At 51.2% G+C, this 7,361-nt stretch overlaps 1 pseudogene; it reads left to right on the top strand.

The window, feature by feature from the left end:
- On the top strand, positions 1-6,905 carry LOC121817051 (mast cell protease 2-like; annotated as a pseudogene).
- Positions 6,906-7,361: the final 456 nt, after the last annotated feature.

Genomic DNA, 7,361 nt, shown 5'->3' with positions numbered 1-7,361 from the left:
ATGGGTCTGGGGCCAGAGAAGTATCTGCCAAGTGAGAAGGAGGAAAATTTCCCAAGTACGAGAACTCAGGATGCTGGGGAGGGCTGAGCCTGGAAGTCCTCAGGATGGCTTTGTCAACCACAACTGTCACAACAAAGCAGGGCTGTGTGAGTCCAAAAGAAAGTTCCCCTAGAATGTCAGGGTGAGTCTCACCCCTGAACTACATCAGAGTCACCCAATTCAACTGTCATCTTCCTTCAGAAATGACATAGTGTCTCCAGGTCTTCCAAAAGAGAAATCTGAGTTAGGTCAAGTTCTCCAAAATTTCCTCCTCCAAGTGACCCTCAGTGCTCTGAATCCCATACCCACCAGCATCTGAGTTGGATGCCTGCACTCACAGCCATACACATCTGAACAAGGGAAACGGAGCAAGACCTCTAGCTAGCTCTCAGGAGGCTGCCATTGAAGGGCCCTCATGCAGGTTTCACCACGTTCCCTAAGAGGCCTAGAAGACAGGCCCAGCCCTGTGCAAGAAAGAGCTGCTATTGCTGGCCCCAGACCAGGGACCCAGGGACTCCATTTTTCCCATTGTTGGTCAGCCCACAGAAGAAGGCAATGGCAACCCACTCCAGTACCCTTGCCTGGAAAATCCAGGTCTGGGCTTCCAGTCCTGCCACTGATCAATGTAGACATAAGAAACCCTGAAAAACATATCTGATTATAAACTCTAACTCTATATGAAAAACAGACACATGTACACACCTAATTTGTTTGTTTTGGGCTGTCCTGGGTCTTTGTCACTGCAGGGGGTTTTCTCTAGTTGCAACAAGAGGGGCCTACTGTCTAGTCATGATGCACAGCTTCTCATTGCGATAGCTTCTCTTGCTGCGGAGCATGAGCTCTAGATGCGCGGGCTTCAGGAGTTGGGGTACATGGGCTCAGCTGCCGTGGCTTCTGGGCTAGAGCACTGGCTCAATAGTTGTGGCGCATGGACTTAGTTGCTCTGCAGCACGCGAGATCTTCTTGAATCAGAGATCAATCCCGTGTCTCCCGCAGGCAGATTCTTTACCACTGAGCCACCAGGGAAGCACTTTCCAATTTTTTTAAAAAACGGAGAAATGTGACAGGTTCTCAAAAATAAAAGAACTTACGTGGAATGATAACAAACCATGTTTATGATTTTTGCCAAAAGAGAAATCTGAGTTAACTCTCCTTTTATATTTGTATAATTGAGTAAGAGTTTTAAAACATGAAATATAAGGAGCAGAGTCTCTATGTATGATGTTTGCTTGGGAGACCAGCACACACACTGAGTTGAAGCTCAGGCCCCATCCACTGTTGACGCCCAGATCCCAAGGATAGTACATCCACACCTCCACAGGGCAGCCCGCCTTTCCAAGGAGCTGGACACTGGAGACCTGGGGAGAGCGGTCAGCCTACCCTGACAGCCTGGCCCTCAGGAAGTGGTGGGGTCAGTGGACACTGCGGGGAGCTGGGCGTAGCCCACAGGATGAATCGGACCCCAAGGGGCTGACAGACACTGACTGCAGCTTCACCTTCTGGACCCTTCTTCTAAGCCAGTGAACGATCGGTTTGCAGGAAGAGAGATCCATACCATGCTTTCCAGGTTTCAGGTAATCATCTTTAAGTGACATGCAGCTTGCATTCTACTGTGGATTGGAATACAAAGGAAGGACAAGAAGGAGAAAATGATGGCGAGCATGCACATCATAAGGATAAACCCTATTTCCTGAAACTTTTGATTCATCTGCACGGGTACAAGTTTGTGCTCAGCACTCACATACATGCAGTGCGTGCACAGGGGCTTTTTGCAGAATGTGCATCGTGGCCTTCAAAGGGCATGTGCTTCTGAATTCTCAGTGTAAAGACTCTCCCCCACCCATGTCTCTGGTGGGCCTTAACCAGCTGCCCTGCCTGGGAAGGACATGAGCCCTCCACCTCCGCATCAATGAGGAACCACCTCATCCCTGAAGCCAAGACTTGGAAGTTCAGGCCTCAGCTTCATCCAAACAAACGGAGGGCATCTCTAGGGGAAATTCTGATTAGGAAGACCGCAGGCACAGTATGAGAGAAGAGAACGTGACCAGTCAGTTCCTGCGGTTACCAGTCTGGCCCTGCCCTCACTTGTTGGTGCCGGGGTCCAGCCCCGGTGGATCCAGGGAATTCGAAGGGTGGACGGCGTTGGGGTGAGAAAAACTTATTTGTTTATTAATATAAGATTGGATTAGGAAGAAATAGTGTAGTAGGAAGATTAAGTGGAGGAAGAGGGCTGAATAGCTTGGATTACGTGGAAGACCAATAAAATTCCAGACAAGGAATCTGCACCATCTACGTTGGGCCACCAGCGCTCGCTTGAATATCTAAGGGTGCCTCGCCTTAGGCTCCCTTTCGCGCGGGTCTTAACAGCCAGGGCAAGTAAGTAGACCTGGCGAGCCTCCGTGACCCAGATGGAAATTCAGCCTGAAATTAAAGTAAAGAGCAGAGGGAGGGAGAGAGCGAGAAGAAGAGAGAGAGAGACACGGGGGGAGCCAGATTCCCAAGAAACCAGGCCGAGAGACTAGTGCGAGAAACTGGTCCAATCCTTTATTGTTCAGAAGGCCTTTTACACTTTTGATAAAACATGGAGATCAATGGGTAACACAAAATTATGTAGCGTTCACAACCCAGACTCTTTCTGTATATCATTTTGTATACAAAAGGTCTCAGGTGATTTACATTATCTTCTGGCCAAGAGGCTTGTTAACACTTTTGGCTCTCTTCCTTAATGAATGTTAATTTTGTTTCCCCTGAAGTGTTTTTCTTTAATCTACATCTCCTTAAAGCGCTAAAGTTACATCTCTATAGAACAAAGGCGCAGTGGGTTATAACAAAGAAGGTACTTAACTCAAAGATCTAATGTTGCTAATACCAGGTCTACTACTTGTTTTTCTATACACCAACTATATCTAAAAATAAAGGATATGAAAATTTAGCAGCAAGCATTGACTCAACAAATGAAACTTTTAATCAGTCCTATTCTAAAGATTTTGACTCTTCGGAAGCCCCTACATTCCCAGGATGTTTTAAGCTTCCTGTGCCTCCTGCGGTCAGGAGGCCTCAAACAATCACACGCGCAGCTGTACGAGTCCTGCAGGCAGGCTAGAAAGCCATCAGAGGGGTTTTTGGATTGAAACACTCTTTCAAATGCAGAAAACTAAAGCCCTGAATTGACTTTTTCCAGAGAATGTCAGAAGAGTGGAAAAGCAGAGCACAAATTGTTGGGGTACATGCTTAGGAATTTCCAGAGGGGCCCATGAAGTCTGAGCACGCCTTGCGTATGTCAGCTTCCTTCCTCATGACCTTTTCACGGGCAGGATTCCTCACACTGGCTTCCGGCATGTTCGGAGTTAAAAACCCAAGACTAGAAAACAGAAGCAGCACGTGCCCTGGGCAGCCTCTCTGAGAAGATGCATCGTCCTCCTCTCCCACTGGTGCTCCTCCTCCTCTGCTGCAGAGCCCAGGCTGCTGAGTTGCCCGGCCACTCCTTCTGGAAACTGCAGGATCAACCCCTAAAACAAGATTTACTCGGAAGATTGCTGACCCTTAAACAGAACCCCAGGCTTTCTCCCCAACACCCCAGAGTGAAGTTTCCCCTTGGGCTGTGCACACCCTCTCTCTGCAGCCCATGGTCGCTCCCAGGAACAAGGAGCCCAGCTTGACTGAGGGAAAGCCCAGAGCAGGGGCCCCAGGGGTGGTCTCCTCTGCATGGAATGTGTGACACTGAGCTGAGGCCTGTGTTCCCTTCACCTTCTGGCCTTGCAACTTGGCTGATCTCTGAGCAACCTGGGATATGGAGATGGTGGAGACAGGAACCTGGAGAGCGGGTCATGCACGGGGACAGAGGAGGGCTGAGTGAGGACAGAATGGGAGTGGGGGGAACCCTTAGGTGAGTGTGACTGCGAGGCGTCTGAGGCCAGCTTGCCTGCTGTGCCTGGAGCAGAGGCAGGAGACACCAGAGCCATCCGAGAGGAAGAGGGCAGAACTCGGGGCGAGTGCAGATTCCAGAGACGCCTGTTCCGACTTGAAGCCAGCCGGTGCACGCTCTGTGTTCAGGCCCTGGGGTTCTGTGTTCCAGGGGAGATCATCGGGGGCACAGAGAGCAAGCCACACTCCCGCCCCTACATGGCCTACCTGGAAATTGTCACCTCGCAGGGGAAGCAGGTGGCTTGTGGTGGCTTCCTGATAAGAAGGGACTTTGTGCTGACGGCTGCGCACTGTGCAGGAAGGTGAGACAGTGGGTCCTGTTTATCTCCAAGTGGGAGGTGAGTATCCTGGGGAGCAACGAGGAACAGCTCCTCGGGGCATGAGGGGAGCTCCTAGGCCTGGGTCTCTTTAGGGAGAGACAATACTTGGCCTTAAGGAAATCATTCTCAGAGTGGAACAGCTGTCCTGACCCTCAGTCACTGTGAGCTCAGCTCCCCTCAGAGGAAAGGGGACCTCATCCCAGTGCCCCTCTTCTAAAAGCAGCTCCCCCTCCTCAACCCCAACACAAAGGATGTGAACTCACTCTTCAGGGGCCCACCGAGTTCTCGACCAGTTCCTCCATGCCCTTTTCAAGAACTGGCCTTTAGATCCTGGAGACCTGAGCCCACCCTTTCCAAGGGAGACAGAGAACAGGGTCCACCTGAGACCCCACCACTCCCCCCTTTCCTTGGACACCTCTGCCTCAGAGAGGAGGCCCTCATTAGGGCACCTTGATTAGGAAGTACCTACCCTGTGCCCTGGGTCCTCCACAGCCCACTCACTCCCTGGCGTCCCGAAGGCCCTGGAAATTATCTCTGTCCCTGAGAAAGCTCTTCCTTGAATAAAGCCTGAGCCCCTCCCATACCACGATTGGCTCAAAAGAGGGATGTGGGAAGAGATCACTGGCCCTGGGAGAGATTGCAAGCCCTTTCTCAGAGTGGGCATATCTCAGCAGACGCCCCACCATCAGTGTTTCACCTTGGCCTTCTCCCTCACATAGGTCTGTAACAGTCACTCTCAGAGCCCATAACATACAAAAGAAAGAAGACACGTGGCAGAGGCTTGAGGTCATAAAACAGTTTCCTTACCCAAAATATGAGCCTGTTGGTCTCCACGACATCATGTTACTGAAGGTGCAAATTCTTCTTCCTCTTCTCCACTCCCTGTTCTCCAGGCTTCCTTCCCCGCTCTGTGTTCTCCAGGCTTCCTTCCCCGCTCTCTGTTCTCCAGGGCTTCTCCTTCAGGTCCCATTACCCTCACACTTTCCCAACCTGCCTCTCACCAGCACCCCTCAGCTCAGCCTCTGGAAGGGGCTCTCATGTGGAGCAGCTGCCCTGTCCCTCCCTGGTTGCCTCCACCCCTCCCCAAGCCCATTTCCATCACTGACAGCCCTCATTTCCTTCGCAGTTGAAGGAGAAAGCCAACCTGACCCTGGCCGTGGGGACACTCCCCCTTCCACCCCTGTCACCTTCATCCATCCCGGGAGAATGTGCCGGATGGCTGTCTGGGGAAAAACAGGTGTGAAGGAACCAGCCTCCAGCACTCTGCAAGAGGTGAAGCTGAGACTCATGGAGCCCCGGGCCTGCCGCCACTTCCCTGCTTTTGACCACAATCTCCAGCTGTGTGTGGGCAATCTCCAGACACAAAATCTGCATTTAAGGTGATTCTCAGACTACAGTCTCCCCCACTAATCACTGTCCAGGGTGCAGACACCTTTGGAAGGAGACGGAGTTAGGAGTGTCAACCAGTGGCAAAGTGTGAGACCTCAGGTCTGAGGAGCTGGGACTATCCCTCTTCAGATCCTCCTCCCTCGGCCCCATGGCATCTCTGACCAGGGTCTGCTCAGGGTCAGGGGTTGTAAGGAAGGAAAGGAAGATACCCCATCAGACAGAGACATATCACCTCATGAGAAGCCCGTGTTCCTGAGCCTGATGGCGGGTTCGACCAACTCAGAGTTGGGACCACAGGGAGGAGGAGGTGGTTTCCCGGCTCACCTTCTCTCCCTTTCCTTCTCTTTCCACAGGGAGACTCAGGGGGCCCTTTTCTGTGTGCTGGGTGGCCCAGGGCATTGTCTCCTATGGACTGTCCAATGAAAAGCCCACCGCCTTCTTCACCCAGATCTCCCCTTACCGGCCCTGAATCGATGAGGTCCTGAAAGAGAATGAACCTGGAACCTGGGCCAGCCTGAGGGGAAACCAGAGCAGGACTCCGGCAGGTACTCAGTGCCACTCACCCTGGATCTGCCTCTGGTTTTCCTCTTAAAGCCCTGTCACGTCCCTAATCCTCAGGAAGGCCCCTTCAGGTCATAGAATTCCCAGTAAATCTCAGTGAACACCCATCTTCCAGACCTGAGTGTGTGTCTCCTCTCTTTTCTCCCAGCATCAGGAATTCCAGAAGCCTTGAAAGGGGGGAGTGTGGTGTGTGTGTATAAGAGACAGAGAGGATACAGTGAAGAACAATAGGGAGAGAGAGAAGAGAAGGGGGTTCCCTGGAGTGGCAGGACCCCTATGTCCACCTTAAAGAAGAAAGTAGAGCAGATCCTCCCCTGCCTTCATCATCAACTCTGAGCCATCTTTAGGGCTCTTCAGAATCAATAGGAACATGCTGAGTTGCAGGGTGTTTACAGCATCCCTGACCTCTCCCCATTAGGTGCCAGCATCAACTACTCCCTCTTCTCCAATTCTGAACCAAAGATGTCGCTGGGCTTTGCTAAATGTCCCACAAGGGAGATGCCATGGTGGCAGCTGTGGGGCGGGGTGGGGAGGAGGGCATCTGTGAAGGAGCTGCGCAGGAATCAGCCTCAGTTGAGAACCTTGGGTTTAGATGCATTTGGTTCACACTGGGCCCTCCTCACTGTCCACATCGATAAGAGAAGATCTACCATCTGTGCAGCTTTGATGTGAGATGCAGAGATGATCTTGTGTCACTGACTTCTGCAAAAGGAATACGTGGAGCTGATAAGAGGTGGGACAGCATCACAAGTTCTGCATGAACCACAGCCACAAACGGCTGCCCCAACCAGCAGGAAGTTGAAGGCCTAGAGCCTGCTTGGCCTCCAGTTCTTGCCAGGTGAGGGACTGGCTGAAGGAGAGAAACGGGCAAGACCGGGACACACACCACGGAAGCCTGTGGCTAATACCACTCCCCGCTTCTGAGGGGATGCTGAATCCCTCCAATTAAGCGAAACCTTTGCAGACAGTCATCTTTAATAAATAATCAGAGATTTACACCATTGTTTATGAATAAAGATTTTTATCTCAGCATTTTCAATAGTAGAAAGCTGGCTTCCCAGCCACAAAACAAAGTTTAAATAGTAAATTTATGTGACTGAATATTTTAAATTTATTAAAAATCTATTT

The sequence above is a fragment of the Ovis aries genome, chromosome 18 (assembly GCF_016772045.2).
Source record: "Ovis aries strain OAR_USU_Benz2616 breed Rambouillet chromosome 18, ARS-UI_Ramb_v3.0, whole genome shotgun sequence".
NCBI classification, from domain to species: Eukaryota; Metazoa; Chordata; class Mammalia; order Artiodactyla; family Bovidae; genus Ovis; species Ovis aries.
Note: the sequence above shows the minus strand (reverse complement) of the source record. Positions and strands in the feature narration are given on the sequence as shown.